The sequence below is a fragment of the Phacochoerus africanus genome, chromosome 3, assembly GCF_016906955.1.
Source record: "Phacochoerus africanus isolate WHEZ1 chromosome 3, ROS_Pafr_v1, whole genome shotgun sequence".
Classification (NCBI taxonomy): Eukaryota; Metazoa; Chordata; class Mammalia; order Artiodactyla; family Suidae; genus Phacochoerus; species Phacochoerus africanus.
This window is the reverse complement of record NC_062546.1, coordinates 158,777,129-158,799,191: the sequence shown is the minus strand read 5'-3', so window position 1 is coordinate 158,799,191 and position 22,063 is coordinate 158,777,129. Positions and strand designations below refer to the sequence as shown.

At 35.0% G+C, this 22,063-nt stretch overlaps 1 long non-coding RNA gene across 1 annotated transcript; it reads left to right on the top strand.

Annotated features, from left to right (window-relative positions):
- Nucleotides 1–190: 190 nt before the first annotated feature.
- LOC125122240 (uncharacterized) lies at nt 191–13,293 on the top strand. Its single transcript, XR_007133736.1, has 3 exons — nt 191–254; nt 5,276–5,347; nt 13,267–13,293. It is a non-coding gene; the product is annotated as an uncharacterized LOC125122240 (long non-coding RNA).
- The last annotated feature ends 8,770 nt before the right edge of the window (nt 13,294–22,063 follow it).

Sequence of the window (22,063 nt, the reverse complement as noted above, 5' to 3'; positions counted from 1 at the left end):
TGTCATTTGTCTGGATCTGAATTTGCTAAAGTTCTTGGACACTTGCGATCTCTTCTGCTGTTATACATGAAAATTTTCCTAAGAAAGAAATCAAGGGTTATATTTTCTTGGTCTCAGGATTTGGAGACATCATTTACTGGTTTGAAAGCACTGCCTTCTGGTATAAAAGGCTGTTCCTTTCTGTCTGGACACCAATTAGTGATGCTAAACCCCCAAGGCGTGTGGTGTCTATTGTTCTCTATCAATTTTCCCTGGTAAGTAGTACGCATGTTCCATAAGTCTAGAGAGTCCAATCTTTGTTTCAAAATTTGCACCTATTATATATTTGAATAGATTTTGTATTCTTTGTATTCTGTTCTGTTCAAAACCGCTGATCATGTGTGGTCCAGATGTCCTTTGTTACCATATTTTTAATTTGTGTAGCCCTATTTAGCTAGTTGGCATTTTCCTTTTGTTACGTGTTTTGGCTCAAGTCTATCCACATCTTTCTGACATTTTTTTCCGTGATATTATCTTTTTTTGTTTCTATCGTACCTTTAGTATTTTAATTCACTTTCGTTTCTTCCCTATTTCCTATTCTCAAGTTTTTCATTTGCACTGATCTATGAGCTTCTGATTTCTTAAAACTTTTTTCTCATTTCTTTACCTCTTTAAAAAAGATAAGGTTATCTTTCATTAGTTTGAGGTTTTAAAAGGTAATTTCTAAGGTCTTTCTATATTTTGAAGGAGTGATTCTTCCAGAGGTGTATGATGTTTATCTTTTGATTATGTGTCTGTTCCTTTTATGTTTGGCAGTTTTTATGTATAGAAACTTTACTAGTTTGCTTCCCATTAAAACTCGTCTTAGGATTTTGGGGTTTTTTTGGACATGTGCATGGCATGTGGAAGTTCCTGGGTCAGGGATCGAACCTGTGCCACAGCAGTAACCCAAGCCACTGCAATAAAAATGCCAATCCTTAACCCACAGGAGAACTCCTAAAACTCACCTTTGAATGAGCAGTGGCCTCCAGAAAACACAGTGTAAGGAGAGGCAGTTGGAAATAAGGCACGCAGAATACTTACTGTCCAGAACACACACCCTTCTGTTTTCTAGGTGTGTGTCCACATTCTTTGTACAAAGACATAACTTCCCTCAAATTCTGCTTAAGAAAGCATGGGCTTCACAGCCATATCTGTTCAGGTTCAGGCTGGCTGTTTGGTGGTCTGGCTCCTTTCCTTCTTTCATTCCACTCCACTCTGTAGTCTCCCAGAGCCAAGAAACCAAATGCTAAATGAAAGAAGTTACTTCTCAGCTTGATATTTCTCTTAGCTTCCCTACCAACCTTGAACTAGATTTCTTTCTGGACACTGTATATAAAACCTATGACCTGTACTGAACCAGGTCCAATCTCTCTAATCAAACTCTACCTAACACATGCTTTCCATGAAGGTGACCCTTGAGGAGAACATGTACTTTGCTAAAGTTTAAAGGCAATAAATATAACTCTTGACAAAGTCCAGGCTTTACAGTTTTGGCAAGTGTACTCCATGGTTTGTGGTTTGAGGTTTTGGTTGTTTTCTCAAATCACTGATGAGATATGCCCCCTCTACCCTTTTTATTACTTTCTGTTGTTTTCAATGAGTTTTGAGGAAGAGATTTAAGTAAGGTTTTCTTTTTCCTCTCATTTTTAGCATGCTTCATTCTATTGTAATGTGTGCAATTGCTTTTTTATCACTAGGAAATCTGTAATCAATACTCTACTGGTGGTGTCCTATTGAACGAGTTTTGCTTTGGTTTCTATACTAACATATCAGTATTGGATCCCCTGTTTTCTCAAAGCTTTTTGTTTCACTTGTTTTGATTTAATCAACTTCAGATTTCTAGCAAACAGCATTTGGACATCTCTTCTTTAATATTTGGTGTTAAGCCGAAAATTACTCTTTTCTTTTCCCTCCCAATTTTTAGGGTAAATACTAGTTTAGTTAAGTTACTAAGTTAGTTTAATTTAGTTTAAGTTGATTTTTTAGATTATCACTTGGTTTGTTTTTTGCTTTTTTTGTTTGTTTTCTTTTGTTTTGTTGCTATTTAGAGCCGTACCTGCAGCACATGGAAGTTCCCAGGCTAGGAGTGGAATCCTAGATATTATATTTTACCTATCTAAGAGCCATTATTCTGAGATATAGTCTATAGGCTTCTTTAGATTGCCAAAATCATTAAATGTACCCTAAAAAAAAGGTAAAGAACTCCTAACATAGAGGGAGTAGAGGTAAAGAGTCAAAGACCTGTGTAATGAAAAACAAGGAGAACTTCTATTTGCTTCAAAGCACTTCACCTATGGGCCAAAAAGCATGGTTATGAAGAGCTGTATGTCTCCAGGGAAGCTGGGAATCATCTCAGCTTAGTACTTTTATTACCTGGTATCTTTTGTGAATTGTAAAATTGGGTAAACAATGAGTGTTTTTTTCTGTAGATTTAGTTATCCATTTTTCTATAAGACTTGTTCTTCTGTGTGTCAGCCTTCTTCCATGTCTCCAACACAATTGGAAAGAATATGGTGGTTCCACATCAAAAGGTATTACCACTGTACTCACCACTTGCGTTAGAAATCATGGCAATGTTTTTGATATGCAGAAGTTCTTACAGCTTAGTAAATGAATTCAATTTTTTTATATTTAGAAAAATACTTTACCCACATAGAGAATAGATGCATATTTGCAACTATTTTCTTCTAGCCCTTCTATAGTTTCAGTTTTGGTTTTTGTGAGTTATTCTTTATTCTTATTTTAAATTTAATGATTAATAAATTTAGTACTTATATTGGATTATAGGGTCAGCTGACAATGCCAAAGTACTTTTTTTAGTAAATAGCTAAATTTGGGACACTTTGAGCAATATATCTCTTCTATATTGATTTTTTGATTATTTATATTACTTTTTTTGCTGATATATTTCAAGTGCATAGAATAGTGTGGAACATAGTAAGCTCTCAAATATATTTGAGTTAATTAATATCTTTATTCACAAATATAAATGTTTTGCTAGTATTTCTACCCACTGATAAGGATCCCCTGGCTTCTTGTGAGAACACCATCACAAAGAGAAGGTGTTCATCTTTGACATGTGCCAGTTGAATTCTTCAGAAGGCAGAAACCAAGACAGATTTAAAAGTGCAACTTGCTTTACAGGAGACAATGCCTGTGACAGGATCAGAAATAGGCAGCAAGAAGAGCCTTCAGGCCATTATATAGATCTGAAGCCTATGAAAAGAGAGAACTAAGGAAAGAAGATTGGGTAGAAAGGACTTAGACCGTGTAGAAATGGCCAGCCACTCATATTCCCATCATGCTCTGCCAATGTCTGTCTTATATTGTCTATGTGTTCTCTAGGAAAAGCATGACTTCATCTTGAAATCATGAAAATATTTATTTATTCCACAGCTGAAGACTCTCAACTAACCACTCCTCATGACAGGTTCTAGCTTGATGGGAGATAGTGGAACATCTTTTTGGCTGCCACAGCTAACCACTGATAAGCCAACAGAAAGTGAAAGGCAATGAGACTCTACATGAGTAATCCTTTTTTCTCAGATAGAAAAATTATGAAAGAAAGAGGCTCAATAATTATCAACACTGGAGCTCATTTCTATTATATCAAGTCCTATCATTACCTTAAAAATCAACTAGCTTTGTTTACCCAAGTTTGCACTGAATTTTTGCAGCTTCATTTTCCGTGTGCGAAACCAAATGAATAGCCCTAAAACTGAGGAAACTGAAATTTTATACTCTGGATACTCTGATATAGGACAGCCAATTTTTTATTTAAAGTAACAGCGGTTTAAAACTAAAACATGGAAATTGATAGATAAAAGTATGTGTAGGGCCCAATTGGGTATTAAGAGATATACCCTTTCTCCTAGTTAATAAGTAAACACACACATACACACACAGTATCAATTGGAAAGAGAACATCATTTCAGTAGTATATTTATTGTAATTTTTTTGAAGAGTTTTCACACAAGTTTTTATATTTTATTGGATTACATTTTTGGTCATCATAGAAATAATTTTATCTTTCACTCGTCTACTTTCTTCTCACAATGCTTATTTTACATGCATTCACCATTAAATAGCACTCTCAATATAATGAGGTTTTTGACCCCAAAAAAAGTTTCTTTAGACATTTTTTTCTGTTAAGACCATTACATGGTTATTCTGTACTTTTACATACTAAGAATATTTCTGATGTTCTAATTCATATTTTTTTCAATAAACCACACCCTAATATCTCATGAAAATGGAATCAAAATTCTCAAACTGGAGACATCTCCTAGAGAGAGAAATTGCATTGTGTCCTCTGCAGCAAATATCTTCCCCCATAGGCGATAGCCAAATCTTGACAGTTCTACTGTCCGTATGATACATGTGTCCTTTTCTTTCCATGCATTTGTTCACTTCATAATCATACTGTGCTAGTGTTTTGTTGATTTCAACCAAATAGATCTGCAGTAAATGACAAGGTCTAAGAGTTAACTCTCATTCCTAATGTTCACTAACTTAACTTCCTTCCATTGCTACGAGTAATAGAAGCATAGCTTTGTCTAGTGATTAAGAGCATGGTCTCTGACGGTGTATAAGAATGTAGATGTATGACACGACACCAGCAAACGGTGTGACTTGGTGCAATTATTTCACCCTTCTTGGGCCTTATTTTTTTCTTTTGTGAAGTGAAGACACAATACCTAATTGCAGGTTTGCTCTGAGGAATAAATGACAGTATAAATGAAAAATCCTTACAGTCCTCTCTGGGATATACTGTGTACTCAGCAAATACTAGCCATTACTAATTGTTGAATTGAAGGTAGTTTAGTAAATTCTGTGGTTTTCTCAGTGTTTGCTTTGGGGTTTTACTTTGGCTTATAGTCTAAGCCAATCATGGGCATCCCACTCCTGTCAATAACTGGTTGAACCTTAAGTAAATTAACACCTCTCCAGGAGATGACACTATTATCTCATCCAGACTAAGAAAACACAAGTGTAAATTCGGTGAATACCCCTAAGTCAAAAAGTTTCCATTTCACAGATGAGTTAACTAGGACATGGAGAGGTTAAGTGACTTTTCCAGTTTCTAACTGGGCCAGGATTTGAACCCAGGTGGCCTGGCTTCAAGAGCAAAGATCTTTAGTCTTATGTAGTGTGCATCTTTATGTTCCTAGCTCTTAAAATTCAATTCAAGCGTGATTTTTGTATTTCTTTGATACCCTCTGATCATATATTATTCCGGCTCTGTCCATCAAAGCTTATGAATGCAAGCCAACATGTTCCTGAATATATGTCCTGCAACCAGTGGACATCTGAACAGAAGAAGAAGGTAAATAAAGATTTAATTATATATTGAGCTATGATTGTTTCCTCTTTAAATAGAATCTTTGGCTTGCATTGCAATGACTTATGATTCCGAAAAATAATGTATTAGGAGATTTTTCACAGGAAAAGCATGACATATTATTAACTATAGTAATACACATCTGTGTCTAACACCTGGTTGCACTTATTTACTTTTTCTTCCTCGGTGAGCTAACAAATCAAATAACCAAGAGAATTTTGAATTTTTCTGTTCTTTACAACCAAAACAACAGTGAATCATTTAAAAATAAATTGTGAAGGTAAGTAAAATTTAAATTATGTACTTGTCTTAGTTATTTTAACTTTTAACATTGACTTACTAAATATTAACCACCTTAAAATTACAATATTAAGATATGGTTACTTGATAATTATAAACAATGGAAGCAAACACTTCAAATAAAAAATATGGCAAAATATAACAAATTCAATATAAAAAAATGCACAAAGATGGGATCCAACCCCCAAGATATCAAAAAGACATGAATCTATCAAAATCTGTGCCTCAAATGTCTAGGTCAGTATGACAAGAATTGTTATAATTAAGTGAGAATGACAGAATGGCTTCACCATCAAAGAGTTTGGTGGTGGATCTTGATGTGGTTTTAATTATTATGATTCAATTCTTCTGAACAATGCACACTTAGGGAAATACTTATCACCACATGTACAACTAGATGCCTGATTTGTGCATTTTTAATTCATTCAACGAAATGAATTACATGCCTACTATGTTCCAGGCATATGGGTGTGCAACACTGAAGAAAACAGAACATTTTCATAACATCACAGAGGAGTAAAATGGTTTGAAGAAACAGAAACATAATCCGTCAATGGAGTGGAGCCAGTGACCGCTGGAAGAGACCATTGGTAGAGAAAAGAATCTGGTATATAAAAAGAAAAATAGAATAATCTCCTTTGAAAAGGGATTTTGAGAAGCACATGAGTCTGAGTCAGAGCCACAGAAGAAATCCATCTAAGACAAAACCATAGCCACATATCAAAAGATATTTTTATATGTCCGAACATCCATTTTTTACCATCTCAGTTGCTGTAATAAATTGCATTCCAGCATTCTTACTTCCCTTTTCTTTCCTTTCAACGAACCCCTCACTGAAAATTCTTTACTCACAAAGCCAATGCAACAACTTGATATTTAAATATCAAACATAAAGAGAGAAAAAGAAATGCATGAGAGTTTGGTTAACAGGAGTTAAGAAGCCATCATTTATTTAACACTATACATTTAAATTACTGGGCTTAGGCCCTGAAAGGATTATCTATCCCAACAATGACAGAATGACTCAGATTTTTCGTCTAGCCCCATAAATTATCGTGCTGTTTTGGGAGAATGAGTAAGTAGTCATTTAACTGTATAAGTGAAGGAGCCAGGGAGTTTTAGTATTCTCATCCACATATTATTGGGTTGAATTGTCCAAGCTAAAATACAGAGATATTCATGTCTCACTCTTATTTCTTCCTTAATAAATTTCAATTTTTTCTATCCTTTGTTAATTAAAGATTGAAGGAATACACAAAATTTTGGAAGTCTTATGTGAAGATACCAAAAAGAAAAAATATGCATGAAAATGTTCTCTTCCCAAGTAAAATTCTCTTTATTGTAATAGTTGAAAACAAGTAGTCTCTATGCTGTTTCTTGTTCTTAAAGTGAATCTTGCCCATCTGTACGCCTCACACATTTGCACAGATTTCAAATAGTCCTAAGTCAGGAGAGAGGTCTGACTCAGAGACAGACTGCAGAGAGAGCTACCTATACTATCATCTACCTATACTGACAGCATAGCCTTTCATTAATAAATATAAATGAAGGATAAAATATCATAAAATATTTAAGATAAGATCAAGTAAGGAAAGAAATAGATTTAAGAAGATAATGTGAGAAATAAAAAGGAAAACTTGAATATAAATCTACATCCATAATAGATTTATGGGAATATAACATTGGTCAAACAAGACTGGACAGCTCTAAACTGGAGCAATCAAGAGAACAGAAATCAGTACATTGGAATTAATTGCATGTTTAAACTGATTAGAAAAATAATAGATTAAACACCATTGAAGACTAAATTAGTCATGTAGAAGATAAATTCAAATACCCTAGAACATACAGCAAAATGACTAAAGACCAAGAAAGAATCCCATAGAGAGAATAGAAACAACAGAGGGGAAAGGTGAATTTTAAGGAAATAGGTTGCTTTTATTATTGTCATGAATTTCCTCCTCTCCCTGCCAGAACATTGTACATTTCTGCTTTATTAAACCCAGGAATTGCAAGTGACTTGCTTGAACCAATTAACCATTTGTGACAATTATGTATGCAACTTCTGAACAGAAGCTTTAACTCCATTTTTCTTTCCTCTGTCTGCCAAGAAACTTGCTTTTTTTCTAGATAGAGACTATTTTTAGCCTGGATCCTGGAGTGAAAAACTATAGGAGTGAAAGTAAAATATTTTGCCACTGCGTAATATTCCAGAATCTAGTGAGAGTCATCATTTCTGCCTGATATAACCCTCAATGGATATATACACAATATGAGAAAATAGACAATTTTACACCATAGTTTTGTGAGGGATTTGGTGGTTTTATTACTGCAGGCATAACTTTGTGTTTCCTGATTGATACACAAATTGGGTGTTTCCATAGCAGAAAAACCTCAGTGTGTCACAGGCCTGATGAGCAGTTAGGGAACAGTGAGAAAACTCTTCCTTGAGATTAGAAGGATGGTGATGGCATACAGTGATAAAACACTTTTAAACTGTCACCAGTTGTCTTTTGAAAGCAGATAATGTACTGATTGAGCTTGTGCCTTTAGTCTGTTAGGAAACAGTGTACTTTGCCTGTTGTGGTGCCATTGTGTGCATTTAACAAGTTTCCACAAGACAGAGATAAATTCAGAAGTAAATTGGCTAGATGGAAAGCAATATTTAAGAGGTATAGAAAGTCAAAATCTTGGATTATTGTAGGTTTGGGATATTAAATAATTAAATGTTTAAAAACTCTAAAACTCATTGATATATAATTATGAATATATACATACACAATTCATATATCCAATATACATTATATAACCTATTTCTTACTAGAAGTCATAAAAAAAGATTGACAGCTTTGACTACATTTCTAGTTCATTTCAGAAAAAAATTTGATAAATTAAGTTGAAATAGATCTAAAACAGACTGGAAGAAATATTTTCACCATGTAGAAAGGACAAGGAATTGACATTAGTTTCATTTTATAAATATCTCCTAGAAATCAATACTCCCCCCCAAAAAAGATAATTAAATAGAAAACTGGACTCAGAAAATGAGGCAATTCATAAAGAAAAAAATAATCACTTGTCAAAAATGTGTAAAATGGTGCTCATTGCAAGCATTTAATACCAAGATAAATAAATTGAGGTTGCCAAGGGGGAGGAGGAGGGAGCGGGATGGACTGGGAACTTGGGGTTGATAGATGCAGACTATCGCCTTTGGAATGGATTAGCAATGAGATCCTGCTGTGTAGCAGTGGGAACTATGTCTAGTCACTTATGATGTAGCATGATAATGTGAGAAAAAAGAATCTATACATGTATGTATAACTGGGTCACCATGCTGTGCAGTAGAAAATTGACAGAACACTGTAAACCAGCTATAATGAAAAAGAAATTTAAAAACATTATAAAAAATAATAAAATAAAATTATTACTATGACAAAAAAAAGAAATCAAGAGTAAAATAGCTTTATAATGCCTAGTGTTCTCAAACTGTAAGGAAAGGGATATTCGCTTTCAATTTTGAGGGGAGTAAAAGTTTTCATCACCCTTTAAGAATACTTTGGCAATTTCTATCATTTTAAATTGTATATACTCTTTGATTGATGCTATTTCTGTTAATATCCTATAGAAATGTTTGTGAGTGTAGATATACAGAAATTCAGGGCACTACTATTTTTTTAAAAAGATGGTAACAATCAATCAGAATGGAATGGTTAAATAATTGATAATACATTTATATGAAATGACACAAAAAAGCAGTTAAAAAAATGGCATAATTCTAGCAGAGTCACTAAAGGAAGCTACTATCTAGTTCTCCATAACAATCCCAGGGTATATCTGGGTGAATAACAAAAATCAAAATACAAAAATAATTTAAAAATTAGAAGGTTTAACCATAACATTTAGCAACTCAAAATCGCTAGGATGAAATGAAGTAGTTAAATATTTTATTGAAAATGCAATTCTTTAAGATTGTTTACTTGATCTAATTTACTACAGATATTGTCACTAGATTTGACAATCTTTTCTGTGATATTTTAGGGTTTACACAGTTTTCGGTAAATTTTAATTTTGGTAATAATGGCAAAATTAGATATACAGCAAGGACCACAGAAGTGTATGAAAAATCATGAGATAAATTATTATACATGTAGTATAACATTTCATCAAGACTCAAGCTAGATTACAGAAAAGAACATAATAATTTTTCTTTCTGTTCATAATTTCAATTGCAAAATTTTCAGTAGTTAACAGTGATTTATTCATATGGTATCCAGAATACTGAACTGTACATTAGATGTCTTTCTTTTAAGACCGATATCATAGGCTGATGGTGAGGTTCACAGTAGAAATTAGCTTTCTTTCTACTTACTTTTCTAGTATTCTTTATGTGAAAAAATGGCAACATTATCCAAAGATTGCACTTTTTGTTTTATGCATTTAAAATATTTTTATTAATACTATTGTTTTTCTAAAAAGTTCTTTATGCTTTTTTTGCTTTCAAGAATATTATGTACAGGAGTTACCATTGTGGCTCAGTAATGAACCTGACTAGTATCCATGACGACGTGGGTTTGATCCCTGGCCCAATTCAGTGGGTTAAGTAGCCAGCTTTGCTGTGAGCTGTGGTGTAGGTCACAGACACGGCTCGGATCTGGTGTTGCTGTGGCTGTGGTGTAGTCTGACAGCTGCAGCTCCAATTCATCCCCTAACCTGGGAACTTCCATATGCAGTGGGTATAGGCCTAAAAAGACAAAAAAAAAAAATACTATGTACATAAAATTTGGGTTATTACATCATTTTGCTTACAAAATTATTATTTTTTAAATTTTATTTTCCCACTGTACAGCAAGGGGGTCAAGTTATCCTTACATGTATACATTACAATTACATTTTTTTTTCCCCACCCTTTGTTCTGTTGCAACATGAGTATCTAGACAAAGTTCTCAATGCTATTCCGCAGGATCTCCTTGTAAATCTATTCTAAGTTGTGTCTGATAAGCCCAAGCTCCTGATCCCTCCCACTCCCTCCCCCTCCCATCAGGCAGCCACAAGTCTTTTCTCCAAGTCTATAATTTTCTTTTCTGAGGACATGGTCATTTGTGCTGGATATTAGATTCCAGTTATAAGTGATATCATATGGTATTTGTCTTTATCTTTCTGGCTCATTTCACTCAGTATGAGATTCTCTAGTTCCATAATGCTGCAGATGGCATTATGTCATTCCTTTTTATGGCGGAGTAGTATTCCATTGTGTATATACACCACATCTTCTGAATCCAATCATCTGTTGATGGGCATTTGGGTTGTTTCCATGTCCTTGCTATTGTGAATAGTGCTGCAATGAACATGCGGATGCATGTGTCTCTTTTAAGTAGAGTTTTGTCCGGATAGATGCCCAGGAGTGGGATTGCAGGGTCATATGGAAGTTCTATGTAATTTATTCATCATGCCTAATTGGTACTTATAAATAAATTTAAAGGTAGATATTTAAAAATAGATATTTTTAATATTATTGACAACTGAGAAAATTGTTTTCCTTTGCATTTTTTAGGAATTCAATAGTATCAGTTCACACAGAGTACTATATGAAAATAGTATTTTGAAAATACAGTCGTTGAAAATTATAGTTATCTTTTCTACAGGGCTTACTTTTGATCTCGTATCTAAACTGGCCCAGTAACATTTAGCAAATTTATCTCATTCAAGATTTTTTCATTCATGATATCGCATTAATTTTTAAAATTTAATTTTATCCCCTAAAACACATATATTATTATTTCTCATTGATGTTTGCAATCTGCACGAGTTCTCTTTATAACATTATTTGATTTTTCCATGATTTCTACCATGTGAACAAAATTCTTATTTTCATAAGAACAAAATATTTCGGGATGATGTTTTATTATTTAGGTATTGCCTCACCAAAACCTAAATAAATTATATTATGCATTGAATGGCATAATGTTTTTCTCAGAGGCTCTCTTTCTGATCTAGTTATGCTGTTTTGATGTTTAGAGTCAAAAAGCTTATTAATAAATTATCGAAAAAATTCAGATTTATTTGAATGTCTACTTCCTTAGCTGTAGCACCCGGGGAGAGAACCAGTGCAGAATCAGAACTGTCTACCATGTCCTTTTCTCTAGGTCTCAGTAAGGAAAGATCTCAAAGACATATTACATGGTAATTAAAGCTTTAAAATTTCATTCATGATCTCAACTATTTTCAAACTCTGTAAGCAAATATATCTGGAAATCTATAAACAAACTCTTAGTTGTTAGAAGATATTAAGAACCTGGTTCCTGGCCATTTACCCTAAAGGCCTATGTGAGAAAATATGTTTTTTTCTGGTTTTATCATATTTATTTCTAAAGGAAATACAGTGTTGTTTTCCAACCATTTAAAGGATCAGTTAATTATTGTGTTTAGCCAGGGGTAAAGCAGCATACGCATGTTAGGAAACTATGCTTTTCTTAAGAGTTGACAACTCCAAAGAAACATGAATGGTATAAACAGGTCAACCAGGTTAAAACTGAGAGAAGATGCTATGCTATAATTACACACCTGTCTGAGCTACTGAATGAATCCCTGAGAATAAAGTGTCCTCTTCATCTTTCTTACTATAGTATCTAACACCTAATCTTTGTAGGTGTTCAATAAGTGTTCAGTAAATTATTGGGTGGATTCTTAGAACAAGATAATAGTGCATATCTGCCAGAAAGTGACTTATTAGAAATTTCAAAGCACCAAATTTCAAGAAGACAGCCATCACGTTATCTACAAATTCCTGGATTCCACAAGTAAACTATCAGATTAAAAACTTTTATTTCTCAAATTAATTTTTTATTATACTACTGTGAAATAGTGATAAACATTTTTTCAGTTGTGAGTCTAAAATTATGAATATATACAATTTTCAACTTCATTTTTCTTTTTCCTAGCCTTTATAATCCTGATAGACATTACTATATACGTTCACCTGTATGTTCATTCAACAAACATTGAATCATTTTGTGAACAAGATAATTTATTGTTACACCAATTGCAGTCACTAAGTTTCTTATGAAAGCCCTTGCTTACCAGATGTTTAAATTCTTCACAGGTAAAGAAGCTCTGATATAGAATTTTTCTGCTTCACTTAAAGTTAAAATGGGATTTCTTACAATAAAGTCAAATAGTGATTTTAGATGCCTTCATATCACCTCAGAAGGATTCTTAAATGTCACTGTCTTCTTTTTATTCATTTATTTATTTTTTTAAGTTCTGATGTCATCCTCATTATACAGGTCATATCTGATGATCAGCAGAAAATGCAACTGCTCATCTAGATGTTAACTGTCTACACAACTCAATACTCAGCTAGTAAGAAACAATATAATGACTGACTAATTTCTTTCTTCAGGATATTCAATAAATATTCTGGAACACTGGAACATTTGACACTAGGAAGGAAATGGAATGCTGAAGTTCCAAATCTACTTTCAAAATTTCTTATGTATGTTGTAAGCAGAGAAAAGTCAAAAATCAGACAGGTCCTGTGAGAAAGGACTTGTGACAGACTAATGATAGATGGGTGTCTGGGGATTCTCACTTTTTTTTTTTTGCAGTGCCTATGGCATGCAGAAGCTCCTGGGACAAGAATCAAACCTGTGCTACAGCAGCCACCCGAGCCACAGCTGTGACAGTGCCAATCTTTAAGCTGCTGAGCCAGCAGGGAACTCCCCTCAGGTACAGTTTTTAATTTGATTCTGAAAACTACCTTGTGAGGGAAGGGAGACAACAGACTCAAAATGTGGTCAGGATCACCCAGGTTGTGAGTTACTGAATTGGAATTCGAGTCTACGTCTCTGATTCCAAATCCAATGCCCAGTCCAGAATATCATTGCTGCATTAATTGCAGCCAAGGCTTTCAATCTGCCTTCCTTCAGCCCAGCTTTAGACAGGGAGACTGGCAGTGGATCAAAAGATGGAAAAGGAGAAAAAAGACTGGACTGAAGGGAACTGAAAGTCTTTTCTGCTAAAGGGAAAGCAAAAGAAAGAGAAACTGCATGGAACTCTGAGGCATCACCTTTTTTTTTTTAATCCCAAAATTCTGCATGCGTTTTACCCACATTGTGATTGTGATTCCATCTCAAGAAGTTTTGCTTTTACTTTGAAATTTTAATTCTTATGCTCAAAGAATTAACCATAAATGTGCAGGTTTACAAATAGGCACAAATGATCCAGTTAATCCCTTTGATTTATGACATGAAAAGAATGGGAACGAATGGTGTGGTACCCATTGAAACCTCTCCAAGATTATCACCCCCACTTGTTCCAAAAAGGGCATTGTTAGCACAGACACTAAACACATTAAATACTTGAAATACTCCACAGCTGCTTTTTTTTTTCCTAGAAACACATCAACCTATGTTTTAAATTTATTTCTAAACTGACCTTAAAAATCCAAACACACAGAGCTATCTTCCCAGTCTATTCTGAAATAAGATGCCTATATCATAAGTAAAAATGTTTATTATTATAGCATATTAAAGAAAATGCACCTTTTCTTAACGAATTATACATATAAATGAATTTTTAGTATAAGTTCAACAGTAAGTGCAATTAACTAACAAATAATTCCCCCTATTATACAGAGTAGTAGAGTTGCTTGCATCACATATTTGTGACAAGATGTTAACTGAATTAATACTGATAATAAAATTATATTAACTGATGGGAATCATACTGAGAAGTATTATGAATAGAAGTTTAAAACAGGGTGCATATAGGATTTGCCATATAATGGAACCTGAGGTTGGGTCAACTGGAATGACATGCTAGAGATTTTGGACTCGATTTTTAATACAAGAGGGAACCTTTAAAAGATCCTAGTTTTTAAAATTACCAATGATTTTGAAAATTTCCTTTTAGTGATTAGGTTTTAAATTGGAAAAACATTGGGTTGGTAATTACAATAGTAAAAGGACAAATGGATGAGTTTGGATGGATGGATGGATGGTTAAGGGTTAGAGAGGGAATTTTGTGCTCAGAAAGGAGTACTTGAGAGCAATGAAATATTGTGTGTGTTACACATATATATTATATGTATTATATTACATATATTATATGCCTTATTACACACACACATGCTTAAATGTTGCTCTTTGAAAGTAGCTCTTGGTAAATGTGAGATGTCTAAACATTGCAGAAAAGTCCTATAATTTTATTAATATATAAACAATAGTTTTTGAAATCCCATTTGGCAATTTATTTCTCCATTATTCAATGAGCATTTGTTGAACATCTACTATAAGCCAGGTACTTTGTTAGAAATGATGAATGAGGTAGACATGATTTTTGCCCTCATGAGGTTATCTTGAGGAACACAGATAATAAACAGGTGTACAAACAAATAAATGTAAAAGTGCAAGTTTTGATAAGTACAGTGATGGAAAATAGTCCATATGTTCAGGAAGTGAATAAAAAAATAGGTTAAGATTTTTTCTTTAGATGAATTTTTAGGGAAAGCCTCTTTGGGAAACCGACGTTTGAGCTGTTACAATTCTGCCATTGTAGCATGGAAGTTGTAGGAGATAATATATTTTTAAATGATTATGTTTGTGTTTCGATAAAACTTTATTTACAAAAGTAGATGGTGGGCTAGATTTGGCATGTCAGCTGTAAATATCGCTCCCAGAATTAGAGGGTTATCTAATTTAAATATCTGTAGGCATCACTACAGTTCCCCCAAAGGGCTGACAACCTGAAATCAGTCAGCTTGATACTAGAATGTAGGATGGGTAAAAACAAATTTGGAAGCTATTGGTTAAATTTATAATTTTCTAAAATATATTTCAATGGAGTTCCCGTCGTGTCACAGTGATTAACGAATCTGACTAGGAATCATGAGGTTGCAGTTTCAATCCCTGGCCTTGCTCAGTGGGTTAAGAATCCCTCATTGCCATGAGCTGTGGTGTAGGTTGCAGAAGCGGCTCGGATCCCACGTTGCTGTGGCTCTGGCTTAGGCTGGTGACTACAGCTCCGATTGGACCCCTAGCCTGGGAACCTCCATATGCTGCGGGAGTGGCCCTAGAAAAGGCAAAAAGACAAAAAATAATAATAATAATAAATTAAAATAAAATATATTTCAAGAGGTAACAAGAATCAATCATGAACCATTGACCTTTTAAGCACAATTTATAGTATCTAACCTTTTTTTTCTTTTTCTTTTTATTACCACACCTGAAGCATGTGGAAGTTCCTGGGCTAGAGATCAAATCAGAGCTGCGGCTGAGGGCTATGCTGCAGCTTGAAGCAACACCAGATCCTTAATCCACTGAGTGAGGCCAGAGATTGACCTGCATCCTCATGAACCCTATGTCGGGTTCTTAACCCACTGAGGCACAACAGGAACTCTATCTAACTGTTTTGGGCCAGACAAACTCCTAGCTAACCTGGCAACCAATTACAGACATATCAAAAATCTTAGCTGGGACCAGGCCTGGTCCAGGTTAGCACAACTGGCCAGTCCCACCAAAACTGATAACTACAGAATCCTGAACTAAACAAATGTTGTTTTAAGCCACTATGTTTTGGGATAGTTTGCTATATCACAAAAACTAGTTGACATAATAGCCTTATTATCATTACATCAAGCAGATATTATATCTTTCTTAAATGATGGCAAAACATATGAAATAGAATGAATACCAATAACAATATTTACTGAATGCCCCCTATATATAGGGACCATGCTTGAGTTCCAAGATGCACCAGGAGTCAAGAAAATCTTGCCACCTTCTCACAAATGTTTACATTTGCTATGTTTGAATAACAGGTTATTGGAATGATCCCGTCTATAGTTAAAGATTAACATTCTGAGGTGACAAAAATCAAGAGTGATAGAAACATCAAAAAAATTATTTAATGTGGCTCTCACCAAGATGAGCTAAGGTGTTTAAGACATTTTAGATTTTATAGGAAATGGAAATCATTGATTTCCCTTTTTACTGATTACTTCCAAAACGAAGAATAATATTGTGACCCATTCTTTCCTTCAGTTCTGCTTTTGTGGGACAGCTTGTCTCTGCATGTGATAGTCACTGAACCTCTTTTTATTTTTTCCTGTGTCTGTTGCCATGGGAGCCATAGGTATGTGGGATTTTAGTTTTCAAAAGAGCCTTGGCAGATCTCCAATCCTTTGAAATTTAGTTCTGCTCCCTATGCTGTAATAGTTTCCATTTTGAGTCTCAGCTTCAATATTTTGCATCTTACAACTGCTTGCTATTGGGTTAGTTAAACCTACTTAAAAATCCATTGACTTATGAACAATAGCACAGCTGTGTGCATAATAAGGGCTTAAAATGAATTTTACCTGTATAATCTTTTAAACTAAAAATTGAGAGAACCAATGTCATCACCTTTGTCAACCAGCTACTAATGAATAACTGTCTTATTAAAATAGGTGGTGGGATAAAATACATTGAAAGTGATCTCTTTCTCATTTCCCACTATACAGAGATTCTCCAAGACATTTTTAACCAGAACTGAGATTTGCTGCACACTTTCTAAACTTCAAAATCCCAGCTGTTTCTGAAATGAAGAAAATAAGAGAGAAAGAGAAAGCAGCTTTTCATGATCACAAGAGTATGTCCAAAGCAACTAAAATTGTTCCCATGAAACTTATTAAAATTAATATTAAATATTAAAAAATGCCTAAGTATGTTTAATGGTTGCTATTTCATAACACCTATCTCCAGCAAAATAAAAACTTGAGTTTTTGAATAAAAATCAATGAATAATTCTACGCTTAAAATGGTATTAAAGTGCCAAAGGTAAAAATTATCATTCTTATGTAAACTACAGAAACATTCAAAAATAAATTGTACGACATCAATTAGCACTTTTATTTCTATTCATTTAGAATACTGTCAACAGAAGTCATCCAGTGTATTAGGTTAACATTATTTTTTAAGTTATTCACCATATGAAGTAGTGCATTAATCTGACATCTGTATCATTCTAGTATTTCTTAAAATCCCCCAAAACACTTTAAATTTCAGACAACCAAGACTATTACTCAGAGTATTAGTCACAGGTGCATACCAGAGAGAAACAGACTGAAATCAAATCACATCAACTGTTCTGTCTGTGTGTCAGTCATCTTAAAAAAAAAATTCAGGAAAATAGTCTCAGCATGAAAAATGATGAGTTTTTCATCATGGTGATTCATGAGTTTAAGGACTTAAATTCTATATCCTTTCCCAAATTTTTGTATTAAAATCTTTACTATCCATGATAAAATGGGCGAGACTCATAATGGGCAAATTCAGTCTGTTACATTTTTTAATTCTGATAAAACCACCAAGTGATTAGTGGAGTCTCATTGCCTAAAATCCAAATGTTTATGTCCCTCATATTGTTTCTTACTCTCAAATTTTTGACTTAAAATGTTTGGGTTTTAAACTTACATCTTGCTTTTAAAATAAAGATGATGAGTCTGAGATCCTTGACTCCAGATAGCATACAACATACTTGAGGTAGTTTTACAGTCCAATCCAATCAGAGAAAGGGAGTCCAAGCAGAGAGCAGTCTTCTTTCTGAGCATGAACTGAGATCACCACTTGAGGCTGCCAACACAGCTGGACTTTGGGGGGAGTCCTAGAGAGGGAGGATCCACAGGGAAAGAACCATAAAAACTGCACAAAAATTTCCTCTGGTTCTTGGCCAACTCCTGAGCTGCAGATTCACAGAGTGAGATTCCCGGAGACCATCCTCACAGCTACCAGTAGGCTGAGCGCTGAACAGACTTCAGAGGTTGCATGATGCAGGGAAGACCTTGGAACCTGGGCAAGGACAGAGTGAAGAGACTTGGCAGAAAAATTACTAGGCCTTCAGTTGAGGCAAAAAGGCCACATCCTTACTCCCAGAATCATGCCCTAAGAGCAAGTGCTATGCCCAGCAGGGCAGGGGATGGCAAACCTGGAATAGCTCAACCAACAAAGCCTAAAACCTGGAATAGATCAACCAACTAAACCTAAAATCAAAGCTTGCACAGGGTCAAAATCATCACCCAGGAAGTTAAGTGCTTGCTAGAACAGAACTCAAAATTTTACTATGTGTAATTTACTAAGAATGTATGTCCTACTGGTTATGTGTAAAATAAATAATCTCAGCGTTCCCATTGTGGCGCAGCAGAAAGAAATCCAACTAGGAACCATTAGGTTGTGGGTTCGATCCCTGGCTTCACTCAGTGGGTTAAGGATCTGGCGTTGCCATGAACTGTAGTGTAGGTTGCAGATTCAGCTTGGATCCTGCATTGCTGTGGCTGTGGTGTAGGCCGGCTGCTGTAGCTCTGATTGGACCCCTAACCTGGGAACCTCTAAATGCCACAAGTGCATCGCTAAAGAGCAAAATAAATAAATAAATAATCTCAAAACTGTGCTTGGGATTATATTTGCTGTTCTAGTTTTTAAAATTGGGGGTTAAAACTTTTTTTTCTTTTCTAAAATACTGCCTCGGTCATTCCAGTGGATCCTGCTTAAATTCAGCCTTCACCCTTCCCACTTCCCCCATAAACTGTTGATTGTGTGCAGTGTTGTCTTTGTTTTTATGTATATCATGCATTTTTTATGAAGTCTAATAAGCCTATGTTCACACTGTAACATTTTTATAATTAGATATGGCATGTGCTTAAAACAGTGCCTGGAATAAACTGTGTGCTTGATAAGCAGAAACCATTTTTATTAGTAAAATGATGATGAAGATGATAAATCACCAATTTCCTGCAGATATTGTCCAAAATATGTATATTTTATTCTTTCATTCTGGGGTGAAGAAAGGAAGGCAAAAAAGGCAAGAAAGAAGAGAAAGAAGAAAGGAAGAAGAAATTAAGGAAGCTGCTATTTAATGCAATTTGCAGATAGAAATGCATCCTCTTCTCATTTATGAGGTAAAGTTGACACTAATTGCTAAGATATTAGAGTTTCTGACCTGTGAATAAGTACAAAATGATTATTGTTTTTCTTTCCACTAGACTGTAAGCTCCATGAGGGCAAAAATATGTCTTTCTTTCTTTTTACATAACAGAAAGCTAATAATAAAAAATAAAATAAGAGTTCTCATGGTGGCTTAGTGGTAACAAACTGGACAAGTATAAACGAGGACATGGGCTCGATCCCTGACCTCACTCAGTGGGTTAAGGATCTGGTGTTGCAGTGAACTGTGTGACCTACACAGATGAAGCTCAAATCCCACATTGCTGTGGCTGCTGTGGCCTAGGCTGAAAGCTGCAGCTCTGATTCGACCCTTAGCCTGGAAACTTCCATATGCCGCAGGTGCACCCTAAAAAGCAAAATAATAAAAATAATAGTAATAAAATATATGATGAATAAATTATGCATTGTTGAACCCAAATTTCTTGAAGAATAAAGAAACTTACTCATAAAATTACTGTTATAAAACTTCATAACAAATGAAGAAATATCCCTAACAGGAAAATATTCACCTAATCACTTCATCAGGTAGAAACAATTGCTTCCTTTTTTGGTCCCCTACACATAAATATGGCACCTGTTACATTTGGTCAAAGTTATTTGTCTCTCCTTGAGGGCAGAGGCAAGCTTATTCATCTTTGGGGTGCCAGCAACCAGTACAGGGCACAGAGTAGAGAAGGTTTCAGTGAATATCTGATGGATAGATGAGCCAGTAAGTGATTAATCCTCAAGCAGATCTTAAATCTGACCCTATCCTGATACAAACACTCAATCTAACTCAACCCTGACTGCAATCTGCACCTATTACCAACCTTCTCCTAAAGCTTATCCCACTACCAACCTTTTCTTTAGGGATAAAAGCCATTCCCTCTGAGGATGGAATTCACTCAAACACCATTTGTTGTGGGCTAACAAAGAGCCAGACTCCCTTCTGGACACTGGGACTTAGAAGGCAGATGGAGGCTAGTCTAGGATCAAGTTTCCCGGAGACAAAACTCATAGGCCAGGGCTTGGGAGAGCTAGATACTCAGTGAGCAGCCTCAAGGCAGCTACCTGGAGTCGACTCACTCTCCACCCTTTCCCATGCTACTCTTCCTGTCCTCTCCCTCCCTCCACCCACTTCCATCCACTCCCAGCTCCCAAAGTAGCAACTTGTTATTCTTAGAGAAATCACCACCAGGGGTTAAAGTCACAGTGCCCCTGAGGTAGAATGAACAGGGACTGATGGAGATAAGGAAGGAGATCAAAGCAAAGATTGAGTAGTGGGGAGACACTTGAAGAAAGACCTAATCACTCCATGATGGGAGGTGGAGGGAAAGATGGAGAGAGAGAGAGAAGAGAAAAGTCATGAATGGTGGGAAGAGATAGAACAAGAAAGAGGAAAGGAGGAGTAAAAGAAAAAAAAGAGAGGCGTTTCCATTGTGACCCAGCGGAAATGAACCCTACTTGTAACCCTGAGATTGTGGGTTTGATCCCTGGCCTCGCTCAGTGGGCTAAGGATCCAGCATTGCTGTAAGCATATACCATAGGTGTGGTTGTAAAAAACAACAACAAAAAAAAGAAAGAAAAAAGAAAGAAAGAAAGGAAAGGAAAGAAAAAAAGAGAGAGAGAAAAGAGAAGAAGGAAAGGAGAGAACAAGGTAGAGAGGAGTTGTTAAGAGGGGAAGGAGGGAAAGAGAGGAAGGAGATAATGGAGAAGCTGAAAAGGAGAACACAAGCCACCATAAAATAAAATAAATATTAGATTATGATGGAGCATGATAATGTGAGAAAATAGAATGTGTGCATGTATGTGTAACTGGATCACCATGCTGTACAGTAGAAAAAAAAATTATATTGGGGAAATAACAAGTAAAAAAATAAAATAAATAAAATAAAATAAAAGGATAATTTAATAAATTATTTTCCATATATATTACTTCAATATTTGCTGTCTTATTAAACAGAGAACAATGAATTTTAGAAAGAGTTCTAGGATCCAAATGTTTTAAAATGATGGAAAAGTTTTGTGCTTGAAAGAATGTTTTGCTGACTTGGAAATTCCACTCACTTAGGATAACACTTCTCCCAAAGACACTAAAAAAGCAAGGAGACTCAATGCCAGTAATGATAAGATAAAGTGACAGAATGTTTTGATACCTTGCAGTTTGTATTATTTTTGAAAGTAAGGGTTTCAGTTTTACCAATTTGTATAAACAAGATAGAAAAATGTAAAGTCATTCCACTTCTTGAAAGGCTCAATTTCATTTATCACTATTTTTCATTCTTAAACAACCTCTGTGAGGTGGACGTCTGTGACGTGGTAAACTAGCTCAAAGAAGAGTGAAAACTGACCGAGAATGTGGATGTTTCTTTCTCCTTTCTGCAGAAGGAAGGCTCTGTCTTTTCTGGTTCCTCCCCTCCCCCGAAAGCCACTCCGTTACTTTGCA